Raw genomic sequence first — 21549 nt, forward strand, 5'->3', positions numbered from 1 at the left:
AGATCTACAATGTATTGCATTATATTAGAAGTTATTTCACGTGAATCTTTTAAAAACAGAGACAATGAGATGATGAGACAAAGCAAGTAAACACATACAATATGTATGTTGACTCTTTTACAGCAAACTCAGGTTCTACAAACAGATACTTCCATAATACTACAAAAATGGACAGGGGGCAGCCACCCCTCCCCCAGCAAGACCTACACCACAACAACACAGGCACAAAGAGATGGCAATATTTGATGCATTTAATAAAGCCATAATGTATTGTCTTTTAAACTGAATTTGCTAATTTTTTTAAACCTGATTTTTGGACGTAATGCTACAACTTACTGAAAGTATAGTTTGCCTCAAGTGTGTTGTGTTATTTGTGGAACAGAACAAAATTAAAAGATTATCATTAATCAGTGAGTTTTCTTAACATTTTGCCTCATTATTTCATCTGAAAATGACCAGAAAACCTTTCTGTAGCTAATTAATATATTTTTATTAATTACTATTGCTAATGAATGAATAACAAAATTTAATTTTGCCCGAAATCTTATATTATGCTTTTAAAAAACTGAACTTCCCTAAAAGGTTAATGTGCAAAAATATTATCATTTACGTTACTCAAAAAATATAAATAAAAAAGGACATAAACAAGATAGAACTACATTGTAAGCACATCACTGATGAGTGATGATGATGTGCAATTCAATATAGAATATGTGCGCACGTGGGCACCATATGCCTGATAGAGCACTATATTACTAGAGTGATGGGCTATATCATGGGCTATATCCAAGCGATGACGGTACAGGTCGGTATTGTCAGATACAATTTTCAATATATCACCTGTGAGAGGCAAATCAGGCAATTCAATTGTTTTAAAAAGCAAGAACTGGTAGTTTAGTTAAATTAAATTTGAAATAACTTCCATAGATTCATTCATTTATTTAGTAATTATATTAATTATTTACTGTGAGATGAAAATATTTGCGTAGGGTCCTACCTGGTACAGTTTATTGTTTCAAACAGGATCATGGCAAATTCTGATAAAAACCACAAGGAAGCAAAATATAATCTCACAATTTATGAATGAGATTGATTAAATTACTTTTTGTTTTTATAAAATATACTTAAAAATGGACAATCGAATAGAAACGAATGGAAAATGATCAGAAATGAACATATTTGTTTTCAAGTCCAGTACAATAAGGAGTTCAATGTCTGGATCAACATAAATATACTGTTCCTGCCACTACCTGAAATTATTAGTCCTTCAATATCTGGATCATAATGCTGTGCCCAGGGTTACCAAAAACTTTCAGTATAAATCTAAAAGTCACCGAATTTTTCTCTTAACCAGTGGTTTCTATAGGACAGAAAATTGTCAAAAGTTGTGGGGAAAATCTCAAAGTCGCCAATTTGGGCTACATATGTACCATTTCGCAAGTTTGGCAACCCTGTGCTGTCCTTCAATGTCTGGATCATAATGCTGTGCCCAGGGTTGCCAAAAAGCATTTAATCGAAAAGTCACCTAATCGAAAAGTCACCCAAGTTTGGCAACCCTGTGCTGTGCCTGCTGGGAGAAAGTTGAAGGAACTTGGAAGCTAATTGGATAACAAAGGCATTGAATACCTCCTCCCTAGATGAAGGACATGCCTTCATGTTTCAAGTTACAGGAGGGATGGACATCACCTGTGTGATTAGGCCTATTGTCATTTCAATACTTGGGATTTCATTTTTCTTTTCTTTCACCAGTTTCTTTTTTTTTTATATGAAACTCATTTTTAAGATCTGTTATTGAATTGAAGAATTCCAGGAAGCACACAAGATCTGTGTGGCACTTACATGTACAATGTATTATCTTATTATTTTATTCCTTTGATGCATGGTTCAGTTCTTTAGATACCTTGTTTCATGTGCTTTAAAATTGTGTCCTATTGACTTCCACCTGTACATGTAGTCTTAAAGGTCTGTATCACTGTATGGTTTTTTGTCTGGAAGAGGCATAATGACCTTAAAATCACAGAAAACTCGAAGAAATGAAACGTGAATTAACATTTCAATACATAGGGATTTCAAATCTTTCTTTTTCACAATTCTGTTGTTTTTCACATTTATTACAGTGCATTGCAGAATTCAAGGAAGTACAAGGATCATCAATGCATTAAATTTGAATACCACTTATTATTATTATTTTCATTCAGTGCTTCAAGACCTAATTTCTTCACTGTGTATTATAAATTTTGTCTCTTATTATGTTCAATATCTTAATTTTGAGTCATTCATACAATAGCTTTCATGGTGTCTGGCAAATTTTATGAAAACATCTTTAAAATGGCACATATTCCCATATAATAAGCTTTAAATTGCATTGAAGAATTCCAGGATGTACGCCTAAGGATTTATGCATTTATATGAATGCTTATTATTTCATTCATTTCACCCATCATTTAATGCTAAGACCCTATTTCATATAATTGCATGCTAAAATAAGTAGCCTTCATGGTTGGTGAGTGACTGGCAAAATGTATGAAACCATGCATGGTCCATAACATCAGTTTAAGCTTTTAAAATTCCAAGAAGTGCAAGGATTGGTTAAATCTGAATGCCACTTATTGTATCCAGTTCTAATCATGCAAATTTATTACAGACCTTGTGCTTTATAATGTGTGCAATTATTATTTAGCCCCGACTTCAATATGTCTGTCTGGATTTTTTTTTGTCTGGAAGAGCAAAATGAACATATGCCATTGTCATTTCAATCCTTGGGATTTCATTTGTTCTTTTTCCCCCTGTTGTTTTGTTTAACTAGAATAATTGTCAGGGTCTGTGAATATGTTGTCAGAAATCCATGAAGCACAATGATAATTTAATGTAAAATCTGCATGTCCCTTTTCATAATTTTTATTCAAATTAGACACACCGTTCAGTGCTGTAAGGTCCAATTTGTTGATGTGTATTGGGTGCTATTATTATTTTAATATTATTATGTTCATATCAAATCTTTTTGAGTCTGACACACTTGAGTTGAATCTGCATGCTACTTTATAATAATAGGCCACACTTGAGTTAAATCTGCATGCCACTGCCACTTCAGAGTTGTCAGGGATTTCATTTTTCTTGTTCACCCTGGATGGATATTGTTTCTAGAATAAAGCTTTATTGCATTGTAGAATTCTAAGAAGCACACAGATTAATGATAAATCTGAATGCCAATTATTATTTTATTTATTTGCTGATACATCATTCAGTTAATTATGCTATTTTAATATTATTGACTTCCAACTGAATGTATGGATTTTTTTTTGTCGTCTGGAAGATGCAAAAATTAAACTAAAAAATCAGAGCTTGAAAAATCTGAACAATTTTGTACGTAGAAAATGTTCAGAATATTTTTCAAAGGATCATTGTTTTTTTTATGGCACCAGGAGACATTTTGCAGGACCACGAGCGGTTTCCGAAAATCAAGAAAATAATATCTTCCAAACCTTATTTTTATTTTGCATGCAATATTCATAAAATGCAGTGCTAGGGCTACATGTACATGTAAGGCCTGAGTTTATAATTATGTCTGTCAGACAACTTGTAATATTTAGCCTAATAACCTCAGGACTAAAAGAACGGACCAACACTATTATGACCAATAAATAATTATTCACTTTCTCCTAGAAGATGTATTGCGAAGAACTCTGTATTAAAATACATTTTGTAAAATAATACCATGTAGGCTTATAAAGTTCCAACTTCTAAAGACATTGGTCCAGTTTCACCATATTAGGGCACACAGACCTTGAGATCCAAGATCTTTAATACATCATGAAGGTCTTTGTATACAAATGTAGATTAAGACAGATAATAGATGTACTTTTTGTAAATCTCTTGAGTCCCTGCCCATTTTCTATTGCCAGGAAATTAAAATTGCTTTAAGTGTTTTGGCCATATTACACGTGCATTAACCACAGGCCGCGACAAATCGCCTGTCCGATAGCCCGGGGCAATCAATTTTTTTGTCGGGCAACTAAAACTCTGAAGAGCTGTGCCCGATCGGGCAAGACTAAATTAAAACCAATTAAAGCTTGAAGATGCAAAGCGGAGTATTTCTGTCAAACCTGGCGTGTTCACGGAAGTGAAAAACAGTCAAAACCAAGTAGAAAACTTCTTGAAGCGGCCCTCAATTTTTCCGATGCTACATGTAGCACTCATATCCATACCAGACATATATGCTAATGAAATGGCGTTAGTGACGTATTAGTAGTAAACTACAGTTTAGCCAATTATAGAAACTGTTTCGTGCATATATAATGAGTTTGTATGACATCAGCTGGCCATGTATTTGCATGTACATCAACTCATTGAGATTGAGACGTGTTAGTGGTTGGCAAAATACGTAAATCGCTGTGACTTTACTGACAAAATTTCACATAAAATGCACATTTTTCCTCAAGAAACAAACAGTATTGAATGCATGTGAAATGTTTATTTTTATAGTGGTTTCATGAATACTCATTTATGTATCAACTTAACGAGAAAGTATCGGCTTTTCGCAAGAATGAAACTGCCGAATTCGATGTACTTACATGTTACAACTACGAGTTACATGCACTGCATGATGTGACTTTGCTGACAATCGTTGCCGGGAATATGGGTAATTTTCGGGCAATTTCGGGCAACCAATTTTTGACTATTGCCTGCCCGATCGGGCAAGCTAAAAAATAAAATTTGTCGCGGCCTGATTAACCATGCACCTACCTGTACGGTACCAGTCTCTTCCCAGTTCCATTTTAAACAAACCTAAACTATACCATCAATGGACGGTATGGACCAACACTATGATGTTTAGCCCAAGGTTTCAGACACGATAGGGGACTAGGGCTATATCAATTTTTGAAATGTTACCGATAGCTACATGTACAACAATATCATTCACAGTATGAACATAATATAATTGCCCGAAGTGAGCGAAAGTGCAACCTAGATGGGGGAATAAGCCCTACGGTAAGGGCACTGTCTGCAGTCCTTGTCTCAACTGATAATGGTACAATGTACATTCAGATTATTTTAAAGTCAAATTTTGATATTTGGCCAATTTTGGAAATAAGGGGCCAAAAATATGCCTTTTTTTAAGAGTTTTTCATCATGTACATCAGTACATGTATGTAATACTGTGACAATCAAGCCCAAATACTCAGGCCTGAAGTTAAAAATATCCAGGAGTGCTACAAATTGCATTTCAGAAGACATTATTTTGGGAGTGCTGTAGGAGTGCTAAAAATCACACTCCTCAACACATTAACACAATTTTAGAGAGTGTGATCAATCACACTCCTTGGGGTCATGTAAGGAGTGCTCAATTAGAAAAGACCGGAGTACTTGAAACAAACTACATGTATAGTCTACATTCTACATGTACAGGCTATAATATCTCACCTCAAAGTCATAGAAGCAGGCATAGATAAGGTAAGCCAAGTATCCCAGCAGAAGCACCAGGTAAATGGCATTCCATACGATCTTACGATTCTCCTCATAAAATTCCTTCACTTCGCCAAAGATTTCATCTGCTTTCTGTAAAGATAAATGAATGAGATGGATGATGACAGATTAATCAGGACTTAAAAGATTGAGAAATCTAGAAATACCTTCCAGGAAAATGTTGACACGTGGGAGGGTAGATTTGCTTTTCAAAATAAAGAAAGCAGAAAGATAGTGGAAAATGTTAATACATTTTGATCAAAAAAAAAAAAAAGTATAATATTATAATTAAATGCAGACCAGGTGTTCATTTTAATGCATCAGCACTTTATGATATTGTGATTTGGACAATCATATTGTGATTTAGACAATCAATAATATTAATAAAAGTGTAGTATATTTATGTAAATTTGTGTAAAAATTTCTTGCTAGCCTCAACTGAATGCTGAGTACTAGCAATCATGCAGTGTTAACCATTGGCGATTTTTGAATCAGCATGCTGCGCTTAAAATAGCAAAGTACAAACAGATCCATGCACTTGAATACCAAACATTTCAAGTGTAATTTTGTTTTGACTTGACCAGTCTTGGGCAAGCAGGAGTGAAATAGATCACATGACCAGTACCATACACTATAAGGTCATCTATATTTTGGGTCTCAGATATCACAACATTGAGCTGGATCTGTTTATCAGCCTGGACAGTCTGTGGAGATCAGTGGTTGGCAGGGTTGTAGCTAGGCCAATTTCTATGCTAGGTGGCAAATTATTGTGAAGTGGAGCGTGTGGAACTTTCGCGCTTATGGCCAGGGGCCCACTTAAGGGGTATCACCCCCCTAAAAAAATTTTTTGCACTCTTCTTAATCTTAGGCCAATCAAAGTCAATTTTGAGTTTCCCGTCACCCGCCCTCACTTCATTTTCTGACCCTCACATGAATTCATTATTGTGATTTTCCAAAAATAACCGATAAAAACTGGATATAATTGCTATAAAATGATGAATATCCATTTATTTTTGTGGAAAAATCAAAATCAAAACATACATTTTGCTGTCAACCTTGCTGACTCTTTTTAATACTTTTGAATCTCATTTGGGCTAAACATCCATCTTCAAGTGAGTGAGCGGCAAATAACAACACATTTTACATACGTGTTGATCATATAATGAAAGGCAGAAAAATAATGAATTATGAAAAAGTTACCTTTTTTTTTTTTGTGCTGGGTGGGTCCCAGGCGGGGCTGCCCGGCGTAGCTACAACCAAGGGTGAAATTAAGACAGCTTGAACCAGGGGACAACTTTCGCAAAAAAAGTGGCCCCTGGTTCACCAAGATTTGGAAGAACCAGGGGCCATTACCAATTACCAAGGGGCCAATAAAAATAAAGATGTGCTGGATGAGTTAAATAAGCACTATTTGCTTGTAATTTGATATTTTTGGTTCACTATCTAGGGGGCCAGTTTTGTGAGAAAAGTGTCCGTTTCAGAGTTTCTGGGGCCAAACGGCTCCCGTCTCCAACTTAATTTCACCCCTGGCTACAACCCTGGTGTTTGTAGCTCAGTCTTTCAAAGTAGGGTACAAAATGTAGGAGAGCCTACATGTAAAGCACTGGTGGTCTCTGGATCCATCGCCACTACATGGTTTACAATTTGATGTGTTTTTTAAAATGTACAACAAACCTACCCTTTGATGGAAAATCTGCATTGTGTAACAAGGCACCTGTATTTAATTCATTCTGACATTCACAACTTTTCACACTAAAATTCAAACCTCCAAAAAATTAACATCAAGTACAGTGAACTGTACCCAAATTAGAAACCTAAACCAACCCTAAGGGGAAGACCTGATAATATGCTTTGTTTTACTAACAATGGGTCCATAATTCTACATGGAATTCATGCGGTTTCAGGTGCATCTCCTATTCTCCCATTAAAAGATCTCTCAAATTCCAAAACAAAGTTGCGAGACATGGGAGGGGCGGGTGGTGCTATAAAAGATATGTTTCCAGTGAACTTGAACTTGTAATAAGGTACCAGTACCTGAGAGTGTATAATTTAATTATAACATGTCTTCAAGCATACTCCTTTTGTTTCATTACTTCAGGGAATTAAATTACTCTATTGTCTTTCAGAGGGATCAGTTTCATTCAACTTTATGGAATTCTTACTAGATACTATCATATCAACTGCTTGTAACTTATGGTTTGGTTTTAGTGGTGGTATGATATTGTAAGTGACACAGACAATAGAATGTTTTGTTTTATTTGAAACAATACACCAACATGGGAACCATCAAACAAATTGGTTAGTTATTTAGACCATTCCCTAAGTTCCAGGAGGACTACACATAGGTGTCTAGACCACATTTTGTTTTACTGGTACCATTTTTAAAGTGTGAGAACAATTAATTGAATAATAGTACTGACATAAAACTTTTGACACTTTGTGTGGTATTGTGATAAAACCTTTACTAATTTAATATTCCTTTTGTTTTGTTGAACAATTGACTTGTAAAAGTTGTGATGTTCCAAGTAAATTGATCTGTCCAACCATTATTGAGAACTTTATTTCTGAATTTGAACAATTTCCAAAGTTCTGCCATTTCTCAGTCCTGATGTAAACCTGTCAGTCAGAAATATGGCGAGAAGCCTATCTTGCAACAATTCTCTCCACTACATGTAAATATAAATATGCAAACATTTGATAGATTCTCATGAAAATAGAGAAAAGCAGATGCTCCCTCACTCACTTTTGAACGTCTAACTCACTTTTGAACTTCTACTGTGAAAAATTAATGGTCGGCATCTCCATTCCCTCCTACATGTACATTCAAGAAGATGGAATTCATACAAATGTACTTACCGACCAAAACTGGTCTTGGAATCCAGATTCATTATCATCAATCCCGGTTTGCTGGCCGGTAGCGTGTCCGGGTATTCTGGGGGGTTGTCAATTGGTTCTGGGGCTTTATCTTGTAGTTTTTCCATTGGTAACTTCTCATATTCGCCGTCCTAAAATGGTGAAAGCAATCGAGTAAGAAAACGATATATTTAGCAAAGAACTTTAAAGAATGCTGTAAAAATAAACTTTGTCTCCAACAGAAGATCATTTCCCCAAATCCCATAAAACCATTGTGTTTCTAAAAAACAAAATGTTCTCACTTGTACTTGTAAACTGCTACAATTTTAATCCAGTACACATAACTTACGACTTGCATGTACTATACATCACCTACATGTATGTTACATCTTTGAAACTGATGCAAAGCAAGAACCAATTGTGGATCGTTGAAGTTCATGCAGAAACTTTCCTTACTTTTGAAAATCAGCACACAAACTTACTTGTGTACTTGTAGTTGTAGAAATATTTCCATTTTGCTTGGACATGTTCGACGTATTCATAATAATATAAAATCCTAGAAAAAAGCGAAGAAGATTGTCTCAACACTCAACTATTAAGACCGGTCTTCCGTCGGAGATGAATAGGATGATACTGATGATATTTTACTCCTAGCATCATTACCTGCTTCTTTATAACCTTGGTCTATATAGAATGTCAGCAGGCTCAATGATCATATCACATGTCTAGCAGGACCTCATACATACGTATGCTACTGATTGGCCTTTCAAAAGTCAGCTGGAGAACTCGGTCATAGTCCACTTCGCATTTTAGGGATATATTTCGATGTTTACATTCTTCATTGAAGTTGTGAATACACCAGGGAAGGGCAAACTTTCAGTGTGCAAAATAATTTTTGCCCTCCCCCTTCAGCAGACACCAAAGGTGTTGTACCCATCTGGTATTACATAAATTACAATGTGCATTTCGTACTGGGCCATGGACTACAATGTATATTATCTTTCTACAACATTTTGTATACTGTATCTTGTCTTCTTTCCTCCACCCATTCTATCCCAGAGGATCAGACAAAAAAAATTTAAATGGTAGATGTTTTAATCTGTTTCTTGGCAAAACAAATTATACATAGCAAACAAGGCCTTGCCAGTGCATTTATTGCAAATGCAATCATCAATCATGCCTTGACCATTCACAAAGTCCATTGTCCACTGAAGCCATGATGAATCTTACATACCATTTCCAAGAAATGCAACAATTTTTTCACTTCCTTTATTGTAGGAAAATTTAAATTTTTTTGTATGTGTGGGCAGTAGTAGGACTAGGAGTAGGCCTACAATACACAAGTTGGACTGGGAAAATTATTATTACTACTAATAAATAATATTAGGCCCATAATATTTACTTTATCATCAATACATAGCAATTTTTAACCATCTCATTAGTGGGCATAGTTTTTTTTTTCATTTATAACTCCCCCCCTCCAAAATCTGTACCCCAAACGGGCAGGATACTAACTATGTGCAAAAGAATTGCAGTATAGGTCCTACATGCAAGACCTCAACTTCTTGCATTATTTTACAAGTTTTAAACAGTTGGGACAAGAGCGGCAGGTATATCAAGACCTTGCCACCCCACCCTACATGTACTTGATATAATTTGTACACATGTCTGCATACCCCCTCCTTAATGATTGGGGTCCTAAAGGGGATGACAATGCTTGGTAACTAGTCTATACCGTGCCTCCTGCATGTTTGGCATTTATCATAGAAATATTACTTTTACTATAGCCTACACTGTATGCATAGACCCTGGAAGATATGGATTAGGCCTAGTAAAAATAAAAATATGTTTCTCGTCCGAGTTTTTGAAAATTAGGAGGATGAGGGGCTTTTTATTTTCTATTTTTTATTGGAAAACGACACCAAATACCTGTATTTGGCACCATATTTTGGGTGTTCGACATACAGATTAATATCTGAGAAAAAGGAGGAGGCCCTTTTTTATTTTATTCAGGGCTGTCAACTCTCAGGCATTGGCTGTGAGTCTCACGCATTGTGTCACTTTCTCACGGTCTCACGCCAAGGTAGTATAATCTCACACAAAAAGCTGGAAAATGAGTAAAATCTCACGCATCGTCATGAATAATTCGTTGCTCCTACCCCCCCCCCCCCGCTTTTCACATTCTCGAGCGCCGTGACTCAAATAATCATGCTACAAAATGAACATTGGAGTCGGCAAATCCCGGTATGCCTCTGTCTCACGCCAAGCAATTCCAAAAAGTTGACAGCCCTGTTTTATTGCATTGAGAGGTAGGCCCCTCTAGTGATCACAAAACTCTTCTTAAGGTTAGCGAGAGTTTTTCATGCGCTTGATTTCAGAGGGCGTAAGTTCATAACAGAAACAGCCATGCAGAAAATGAACAAGCGTGCCGGGACGTGAGGCCTACTTACAATAGAATATCGATCCACGGTCAAGACATGAAAAGGCTATGAAACTTGGCTTAGCTCGTGCCCGGAGCTCGGATGCCGGGGGTGGCACAAGCCGTTTTCGGCAATTTTCACAAGGATTTTATAAATTTTAAAATTGATTGGGGGCACTTCGTCAAGCTACGCCCTGGAAAATGTGTTGATTTTGAATTTATAGCCTTGATATCTTTGATGAAATCAATGCTGCTATTCCCCCTGATTACAATGTAGGCCTAAGGGTAGGCAACAACAACAATATCAAAAAGCAATTATTTGTAAATCGAATTTGGGATGAAAATCAACAAGACAGACTTAGCAGGCCTACAAATTTCTGAATTATATAAAGTGAAAAACAATCAATCACGATTCACTGCACTCAGCGAATCAATCAAATAAAACTAAAAAGAAAGGAGCAAGAAAGAATAAAGACATAGTGAAAAAGAGGAAGAAAGAGAGAGAAAGAAAATAAGCGAAAATGAAAGAAAGAAAGAAAGAAATGAAAAAAAGAAATGAAAAAAGGAGAAAGAAAAGAGGAAAGAAAGGAAGTAAAAATGAGAAAAGAAAAAAAAAGAAAATTCAGCCACACGGAGACTCGAACCCACAAAAATAGTTCACATTAGATTATCAGTCCAATGCTCTATCCACTCGGCCATCGATCAACTTACGCAATAGACTGTTCTCAAAGCGGGTGATATAACTATAATTGGATGCAATTCAAGATGATTACAATCGCGTCCGCATTATGGCTCTTAGAATAAACACGCATGTCGGCGCTGAAATTTTGAACGAACTGATGGAGGAAAACCTCGTTTTTTGCAAAACTAGCTTCAATTTGGAGTGAAAATCAAATGGAATAGCAATTGGCAGAATGTTGAGAAATAATGTAGGTATTCAGATGTCTAAATTAACGTCTCGTAATCAAGATATCGATAATTTCACAAACCAGCTTTTTCTCAAGCAAATTCTCCAAAATTTTCCCCCAAAAGGGCTTTTAAAATTTAATCGGTACTGTATTTGGTTCTTCCCCATGGCAACATTATTTCTTTGATCGATTTATAATACAATCTGAAAAAAAGAAAACAATCGCTCGGTGTGGATTTATACGGAGCGCACATTTGAAAAAAACCTCATGGAGCGTGTTTTTGATGTTGTGAACATGGTGGGTAAAAATGCTTTAAGCGAAGGATTTTCAAATTTATTCTAATAATTTGTATATAACACACACAAAAATGTTAAGCTACATCCAATGCAGCATCATTTCACTCGCTGCGATATTTGATTACTGAGTAAACTCTGTTTTAGAGAACAACTTTATACGTCTTTTATACGTTTTTTATACGTCTCTTTGTGTAACCTTAAATGATGTATTATGCATTTACAAAGCTGAAAAATAAGTTTCAACTTCTGAAACATCTTTTTCAACAAGTTATACCTGAATGTTTACAAAATAAAACGAAATTTGAAAAATCTTCAAAAAAAGGCGCGGACGAGAAACATGTTTTTGGCTCTTGAACCTGTTACTCCCATCAACACTCACCTACCTAAGCCATAAGAACACAATGTCAAGGCTAAATTCAAGTATAGAGGCCACAGAAGTGAAAATTCATTTTGTGGCTGAAAAAGTAAGGACATTTGTTTTGCTCAATTTTTTGAAGTATTAGGTGATGCCCATAAATCAACAATTTCATTTTCTGTAACCTCAATTTTAAAACAATAGGAGTTCAAAATCAAAGCCTCCATTGGGAACTGACACCAGGGGTTTTATGATACCGTACTGATAGTGATATTTAAAGATCATTGCCAATATTGTCCAAAACAATAGCCATCTGGCAACAATGCAATAGAAAGTGTTGTTTGGGGTTTGTTTATAAATCCCTCACCACTGCTCAACATTATTGATCATATTGCTAGATGCAGAGTGATCATTTTCAGGCTAATGTTTTCCACATTCTTTTTTCATGGTGATGTTTCAAGTGATGTTTTTTCATATTGTCCCTGTTGTGTTAAAGTTCTAACTACAATATGCCCCTTTTCTTCCAAATTCCAAATGAGTCTTTTATTCAGATTAGTCTTGTCAATGACTATGTGTGTGATCGAAGGGGGATTAGCAGCAGAGTGCCAAAGGCGCACAAGTTGATAGTTTGTTTAGGTCTGTACCGGGGCACTCTCTATCTGAAATGGCAGGGGTTTGCCTCGGCCACTTTAAAAGTAGGGGGCATTCAGGTCAAAAGTAAAAAAAAAAAAATATGGGGTCATTCAGTACACAACCTGAATAAAATGGGGTCATTCGGTATGAAAGCGTTGAAAAAGGATGGTCATTGGGGTAACAAAAAGTAAAATGGGAGTCATTGAGTACAGGATTGCCAAAAGAGTATCATTAAGTACACTAAATAAGTGCCAATCTGCGTAAAAACAACTTGGCCACCTTGGAAATGTGAAAAATCCCATTATTTCTGGAGGAGAACACAAATACCGGGTACCACCTAAATTTGGGAATTAAAAGGGGGTCATTGGGTATAGCAGGAAATAGAAAAAGGGGGTCATTGAGTACATGAATTTTTTAAAGGGGGTCATTGGGTAATAGGTAGGACCAAAACACAAAAAAGGGGGTCATTGGGTACAAGTCGGTTTGAAAAAGGGGTCTCTCCGAGGCACATGATGCATATCTGTCATGGAAGTGCCCCCCCCGGGTCTGTAGCACAAACTAGATCACTATATTTCTTCCACTAAATAGAAATTCACAAGTTACATGTAGGCCTACATCAAGCCATTTACCTAGCATATTGCTATATCATATATATGGGCCTGTAATTATGTTTTAGCTGCAATATTCAAGATTCTTCAGCAAATGAGCCAATTTAAAACATATTGGTTGGTGTCCACATTTTACTCCTTGTAAAACATAACTTTTTTGATCAATTAAAAAACTTCTAAACCTTAATTTTTCTTGAGAACTACTTGGATCTGTACCTTCAATGCAGGAAGCATTAAATTAATTAATTGTACAATCAACAGATCAACTGCTGGCAAATAACCAGTTTTTGAAAACTAAGGGCTTTCAGTAATTCCACTAAAGAACAAGTTTCTCACATATTGCACTCTATAAAGTGGTGCACATACATGTACGATGCAGTTTTTTGTGTTATGAAAAACGGAAATGCTGTTGAGTATTTTAAAAAACATTAAATTAAACTGGAAAATAATCAACAAAACTTTGTTTTGAATAATCAATATCTGTGTTTTCATTGCAACTTGCAAGTAACATGACAAAAACAATCCAATCCTTGAAATTAATAGTCTAATTCATATTGACCTCGACTACATGGCTAGTATTTACCCTGCAAGCTGTGGAAGCCATGCACATAGGCCTACAATTGTAATTTCCAAAGCAAAAAAAAAAAAGGGGGGAGGCATCTCTCCCTGGTTGATATGGGGATGTGCCATGGTTTGGGGGGTACCTTTTCAGTGATTTTGGTAATCAATGGGTGGGTTTTCGGTGAAGACCAATGGCAAAAGTGCCCTTAAAATTGCCCAATCGGGGAAAATTTGGGTAATTTTTTGTTGAAAATTGGATAGACTGTAGCAAAAAGCAGCAAAACGTACATTGTAGGTATAGAGAAAGTCAGCATCCGAAAGTCTGTGTAGCACATATTCCCCCTCCTGCAAATTGTTTTTGACTCCCCCTCCCCAAAAAGTATACTTTCATCATGCAAATTGTACATGTAGTAGGGCCTGTATACTATAGGATGTTGCACCACTTTGTAGTACTTGGCACAAAGTCCTGGGTAAGGAGGACAACAAGACCATAAACTTTCCATTCTACCAGCTGTGACAATAAATTTCATGATGCAGCAGCCCAAGCACCATTATTTATTATTTCCAAAGCAGTTGGTAATATTTACAAATACTATTTATTTAGTCAATATACATACATGTATGGGCATTTCCATGAAATGGTGGACAGATCTCAAAAAAATGAAATTGCTTCAAGGAATGATTTTTTCTGCTTAAATCACTCTAAATACATGCAAGTATTCAGGAAAAAATTTTCAAGCCATTTGGTTATTGATTACTTTGAAAAAAAGTGTTTTTACTTATTGTGCGCTTTAAAGGAAAAAATGTTGCACTTTTTATGATTTTAGCAATTGGCTGTAAAAAAAGTATTAGATTCCATCTAATTTTAAAATATGTTTGGATTAAATAAGTATGGCAATTGGTCTTTGAGAATCCAGATGTAAAATGTTATGTTAATATAACCCATCATACACTTGTGTCAGTACATGGTTGAAGGTAATTCACAGCCTCATGTAACGTGTGTTACCGAAACAGACTATTATTAATTTATTTTGCTTAATATATGGTTTCCATTGATACCACTTAGAATTTTCCTTCTCCTAGTAAGGCCTTATGTAAAAGCCATGCACAATGCGATAAATTCCTATCCACTACTTCACAGTGCACTGTCAAAAACTGAAACGCGTGTTACTTGTAATGCGTGTTACCACTGAAACGCGTGTTACCATATTCTATATACAATGCTAACAATGACTGTAAAGCCCGCTTTTGCCATTGTAATTTGAATTGAGGACAGTGTTACAGTGCATTAACATCCTTGTCACTGTTGGTAACCCATGCTTTAGAAAGGGTGGGTTTGAAGGGTCCTAAAATGCTTTAAAATGGCGAGTTTGAAAAATGTCTGGTTAAAATGCTTGTCCAAAATATAAAGTGTGGTCACTGATAAAAAGGGTGGGTTTAGAAATCAACAATTGCAATTTCAAAACTTACTGTAATTTCCAATTGAATGACACTAAATGAAACAAAAAAAATATTGAAATCCCATTCTGTTTGGCCATTTAAAATTTATGTAATTCTCTTTGGATGCAAATCTGCACCTCCAGACCACCATAACCACTTATCTACATTTGTATGATCAGTAATCATGTTTAGAAAAGGTGGGTTTCGGAGTTTTGGTATAAAGGGTATAAAATAAAAAGGGTGGGTTTGAAATAAAAAGGGTGGGTTTGTATTACCACTGCCAACTATGCTTTTATGTTGAGGGCATGAATTTCATAGAGACTGTGGATGGCCAAGCAGTGGCATCCATCACCACAGAAGCCGCAGACCAAGATGAGGGAGGATGTTGATGATGTAGATTAGGGTGCATCTCTTGCCCCTCATGTTACACAAATTTCTTGTCCCTAGTCTCAAAACGTTCCATTGGTCAAAATATTACCCCATACCAAATTTAAAATTATTCGAAGTCGTTTAGGGGGCCTCCGTGTCGTTGAAATTGTTGGTGAATTGCCATACCATATGCATAAGGCAGCTATTTTGTTATACATGGTTAACATTAGAAATTACTGCTGCCTTATGTATTTTGTTCATGTAGTTGAGACTATTATGAATCAAGATGTTAAAAAAGCCCATGTCCCAAAATTAAGCGTAAGGGAGCTATCTACAAGGACCAAGTTTATGTAAACATAAATGGCTGCCCTTTGCTGCCTTTACTGTGTAATTGCGAAATTACTTAAATATTCATAACTTTCCTGTTTCCATGCCAACTTTGAACCGTTAAGCTGATAGTTACTACTATAGTGATCATGCACACACTTGCATCTAGACCTTGCTGAATTTGATGAGACAACACACACAGGACTGAGGTTCTTCAAATCTTGAGATTGGATATCTCCGACTGGTACTGGCATGATCATTTACCTCATTCGGCTTTATACATTGTCTTTGTTGTAGCCGTTTAAGCCAGTGCTTCTCGTTGGTACTTTGTCAATTGTCACTGCAGAGTGCAACTGCAAAGTGTATAACATACCATTTTGTTTGATTTGGTTTTACATTGCAACTTTCTTTTATGTAGCTATGATTTAACTGGCACTTTTTGAAATTATGATTCACATCATACATCAAGTAACCTTTGTAGGCCTATGAATATTTCCATGAGGTACATGTGTAGTTCTTGGATTGGAACCTCAAAGCAGCTCTTTATGGGGAACAAAAGTTTTGCCATTCACCTGGCCTAGCATCTACAATGCTCTGGAATCTTTAACTTAACTTCTGAGTTTGCTCACCACTACCTACAATAATGCAATTCACAACCCAGCGAAACCATCTCTGCTGAGAACTCCGATCTGAAGATTTGAAGAACCTCAGCCTTCCATTCTTTTTAACATATAACATGATGCTGTCTCAGCAAATTGAGCAAAGTTTATAAATGTGCAAGTGTGCGATCACTCTTCTGTAGTAGTATCAGCCTAACAGGAAAGTTGGCACGAAAACAGGAAAAGATATGTATATCTCAGCAAATTCACAATTACGCAGTAAAGACTGCAAAGGGCAGCCATTTATGTTTACATAAACTTGACCTCTGTAGATAGCTCCCTTATGTTTTATTTTTTGTTGAGTTAGACTATTTTAACATCTTGAATCATTAATAGTCCTAACTACATGAACAAAATACATAAGGCAGCAGTCATTTCTAATGTTAACCATGCAAAACAAAATAGCTGCCTTATGCATATGGTATGGCCATTGACCAACAATTTCAACGTCACGGAGGCCCCCTAAACGACTTGAATAATTTTAAATTTGGTATGGGGTAATATTTTGACCAATGGCACATTTTGAGACTAGGGACAAGAAATTTGGGTAACATGAGGGGCAAGAGATGCACCCTAATGTAGATATGGAGAGTATTGATGGGGTGGAGCCTCTACCAGAAGATGTACCAGATTGCTCAACTGATGAGTCACAGAAAGATACCTTGAGACAATCTAACACTAGTGTAAATCATGACAAAATATATATCGGAAGCTGGTTTCTTGTTGAATATGATGGAGCATATTTCCCTGCTGGTGAAGTGTTGGAAGAAGGGGATGAAGATGACTTTTTAATTTCAGTAATGCATAGTACTGGAAAGAATTGGAAGTGGCCAAGTGAAAAAGACATCACATTTTATTGTAGGAAGAAGATAATCAGGGAACTTGGGGAACCAGTGGTAGTAAATAATTGGGGACACTACAAATTTCATGACCTGCAACTTGTTATAAGAAAGAAAAGTTGGTATTGGGTCTAAACTATACTGTTTTTATCAACTGAAATGATGTTAACTGGGATTGGTTAATAATTTCAGCATGTTTTTACTTTACAACTGAAGTAGTGTATCATCAATGTTTGGAAATGTTGAAAAATGTATTATTATGTTGGTCTTATTTGGCCGGACAAAGTGTAATGCGTGTTACCGTAACGTGTGTTACCGACTCTTTTACTATTTACTAAAAAAGTTTTACCTGCACTGTTGTTATAAATAAATTATAATAAACCTCAGCACAATACTTGATTACAGTAAAAAGAATTTTTTTGCAGACTTGTTAGTTTGAGGACAAAGTTGAGAATAAGTTTGTGTGTTTTTTTGCTTGTCCACCGAGTGTAATGCGTGTTACCGACATTCGCAGTACTACCTCATTCACATGAGTTGATCTTTCACCTTTGTGTGAACATGAGAATTAAGCCTTAGGTGGTAGGTGTTAAAATACAAAAGATGGATACAAAATTCAAAATACTATTTTAACTAGAGACTGCAAAACAAAGATGGATGCACTAAAGTGTAACGCGTGTTACCGTGGAAATGCCCATATAGAATTACTCACAAAATTAAAGTTCCTATTTATAAGTACCGGTACTGGAGGTGGAGGTCTACAATTACTGGAGGAGGTGGAGGTCTAGAATTATTCAGAAATGGTTTTTACTGTGTGAAGGTTTTATGCTAAGGAATATTCTGAATGATGAAACAACCATTTGGAACAATTTGAGCCTTAAAGGTTTGAAATTATCCAAAGAAAAAACATGTTCGCTATTTCGACTTCTGTAAACAACTTTCACACAAAAAATGTTCAGAATAAAAAACACTTTGGAAATTCTGCATTCCTCATGTTGCTACCGGGAGTTTCTCATTTTTCACCACATCAATGATCAATGTACTATTATTTCAGAATAGGTATTTATGCCTGCAAACATTTAGCTTCTTAAAGGTCCGTAACCCGATCGACAGCATCATCCCCGATTTTTTTCATTGTTGATGAGGTTTTGGTATCACATAATAGATACTATTTTTCTCATTACTATCCTGAAATTTGACGCTCCAAGTCGATGTATTTCTGGAGAAATCATGAATCACAGCGGTTTTTACAGGTATACCAGTTTGTAAACAATGGTAAATACTTTGGATTTCTGGGAGGGAATTATGAACGAAATATCAGTCACCGCAACAGCTACTTTGGTTTAGCGTCATACACATTCTGTGAAAAAGCGAACCACACTAACTGCTGAGGAGGCGGTGCGCCGTATATAGTTATGAAAGCGGCAACATAAGCGTGGCGTGCTAAATAGCTCAATTGACTAGCGCATTTGTTTTTTACCCGAGAGGTACCCGGTTCAAAACCCGGTCTCGGAAGGGTTTTTTTCCTCTCCATTTTACCCAAACTTTTTTATATTCATTTGAAATGTACATATTGCAAGGGGAAATATATTTTGTTTCCTTTTTTTCTGAAACGGTACGAAAAAAAAAAAAAATTCCGTTCAATACGGGCCGGGCATTGTACAGCATGTCAGCATTCGTCATTGCCTGCCCAGAATGCAATTCATGTATACCAAGGTATTGGATTGCAAATTTGGCTATTTATTCACATTTACGCTGAAAATGCTCTCGCTTTTTTCACAAAGCAGCATAAAGGAGGCGATATTTGATATTATTATGTAATTTTAAAGACAATCCATATCCAAAACCAATAGGGTTACCCCCCTTTAAAGATGATGGGACATACATTTGTACATGTAATGTATGTAGATACATAAAACATGCATGTCCCTAAAATTTTATCCACAAAAGAAAAATAGTGAACATATTTCCGATTTTTTAATTCTCATAAATATTTTTATTTGGCTATTTCAGAATCCCAGGTACCTGGTACCTGAATTTGAAATAGATTCTGATCTAATACTATTTATCAATGTTTCAAAGAAGTCAACACTGGTCTACCGGCTTATTTTGCCCCGCTCGATCAGCTGGGCGTTTTCAAGTGCCTGCTACCGACTCCTAGCTCCCGCGATTTAAAACCAAACATAGCAACATTTTCGCCTCAGACCCCGACAAAAACGACACAAACTTTACACTTTACAATAAATACACAAACTGAACATCATCTAGAATATGAGATGTGTTAAAAAGGTGGAAATCGTATCAAAATAAGATAAATTTGTCTCAAGGACTTGTGTTTTGGCGCGGGTTAATTCAGTTGAATTTTCGCGGGAGCTCGCGCCATCGAATATACACAAAGCATTCCCCGGTCGAAGATCAACCGGATATTATGTGTGTGTTTGGAGCCACATGGTTTCGTGGTATCGGACATGTAAACAGAGATAATTTCAAGTACATTTATCTGCGTAAAGTCTTAAATTATACAGTAAAATCATACACTTTAGTATCAAACATATAGAAGTGAAAATAATTATAAGAAAAAATACAACATTCGATTCCACAGAAGGGTTCGTGCTACGATCCCACCCGTGACACCAAAGACACGTACATCTACATGCGTAAATATGGTATGAAAGAGAGATGGATAAGAACCAAATAAATTCACTTACCAGTTGTCTACTAACAGGTTTCCTTTCCATCCTTTGGTATCCTTGTGCTGTATTTGATCCTAGGAATTCAGAACTGTTGCCCGAATCGGGACTATCTGATGGTCTGTACTCCATTTTCTTCCCCTGATATTGCAGACCTTGTCCTGGTGTGTGTTGAGTGTGTGATGTTGGCAGCCCTTTTGATTTTCCGCAAAAACGATCGGTGATGCTTGGCTTGGCTTGTACAGTGCCGGCGCGCGCTTACTACGACGGCCACTGCAAAATTAGTTCTCGGTTGTCATCAATCGCGAGACACTGATCTGCACCAACATGGAAACGATCTTGGGTTGCGTTGAACCCCCTGATCCGTGTACGGTGTCAGGCTGTACGGTGTACTGGTATTTTTCTTCAGTGGCGGTGCCAGTGGGGGTGGCGGGGCCCTCCCCAGTTTTTTTCCTTTGTCCCAGGTCTCCCCAGTCAGGAAAAAAATCACAGAAAATTGCCATATTAATGGTCGTCACCCTATTTTGGTGCCTCCAATGGTTTTAACACCAGAGCATTAGCACCAATCCGGCTTGAAATGTGGGGGGACAACCGGCCTGAATTGTCAAGATGTGGCTGAAAAGAACAAAAATGGTGCCCCCTGTCATTGACACCCATGGACCGGAGAAACATTTTTTTTACCATAGAAGCAAAGATCCTAGGATCTTTGGTTTCAGGCAGCACATGAATCCTGGGACAGGAATGCCCAAAATTGGATGGACCAAAAATGGTGCCCCCTATCATTGACACCCATATGGACCGGAGAAATATTTTTTTGATAGAAGCAAAGATCCTAGGATCTTTGGTTTCAGGCAGCACATGAATCCTGGGACAGGAATGCCCAAAATTGGGTGGGGAATTTGGTAATTTCACACATCTAACACTTCAAAGGTTGCAGAAACCTAACCTGTCCATCCACTAATCCAACCCGCCAACTGGTCTCTCTCGGGGATCCCAGAGATCAAAATCCAGGATCAAAACAGTGAAAACACTTTTTCGGCACATGAACCAGATAATATGAGAACTTTTTATTTATGGAAATAATGCTTTTGCTATACCAATTGTTCATTTTTTGATGTGTTTGATTATGAAG

The 21549-nt window shown here is 36.6% G+C and overlaps 1 protein-coding gene across 1 annotated transcript in view; it reads right to left on the minus strand.

Moving 5' to 3' along the window:
* Window positions 1–20661, minus strand: part of LOC140166224 (solute carrier family 28 member 3-like) — a 40581-nt gene extending 19920 nt beyond the window's left edge. Inside the window, exons 1-3 of the mRNA XM_072189625.1 lie at window positions 20436–20661; window positions 8320–8468; window positions 5422–5556 (exon numbers count right to left, since the gene is read on the minus strand). The gene's annotated coding sequence lies outside the window, so the exon portion shown is untranslated. The remainder of the gene's footprint in view (window positions 1–5421; window positions 5557–8319; window positions 8469–20435) is intronic.
* Between the last annotated feature and the right edge of the window lie 888 nt (window positions 20662–21549).

Source organism: Amphiura filiformis, chromosome 12 (assembly GCF_039555335.1).
Source record: "Amphiura filiformis chromosome 12, Afil_fr2py, whole genome shotgun sequence".
NCBI classification, from domain to species: Eukaryota; Metazoa; Echinodermata; class Ophiuroidea; order Amphilepidida; family Amphiuridae; genus Amphiura; species Amphiura filiformis.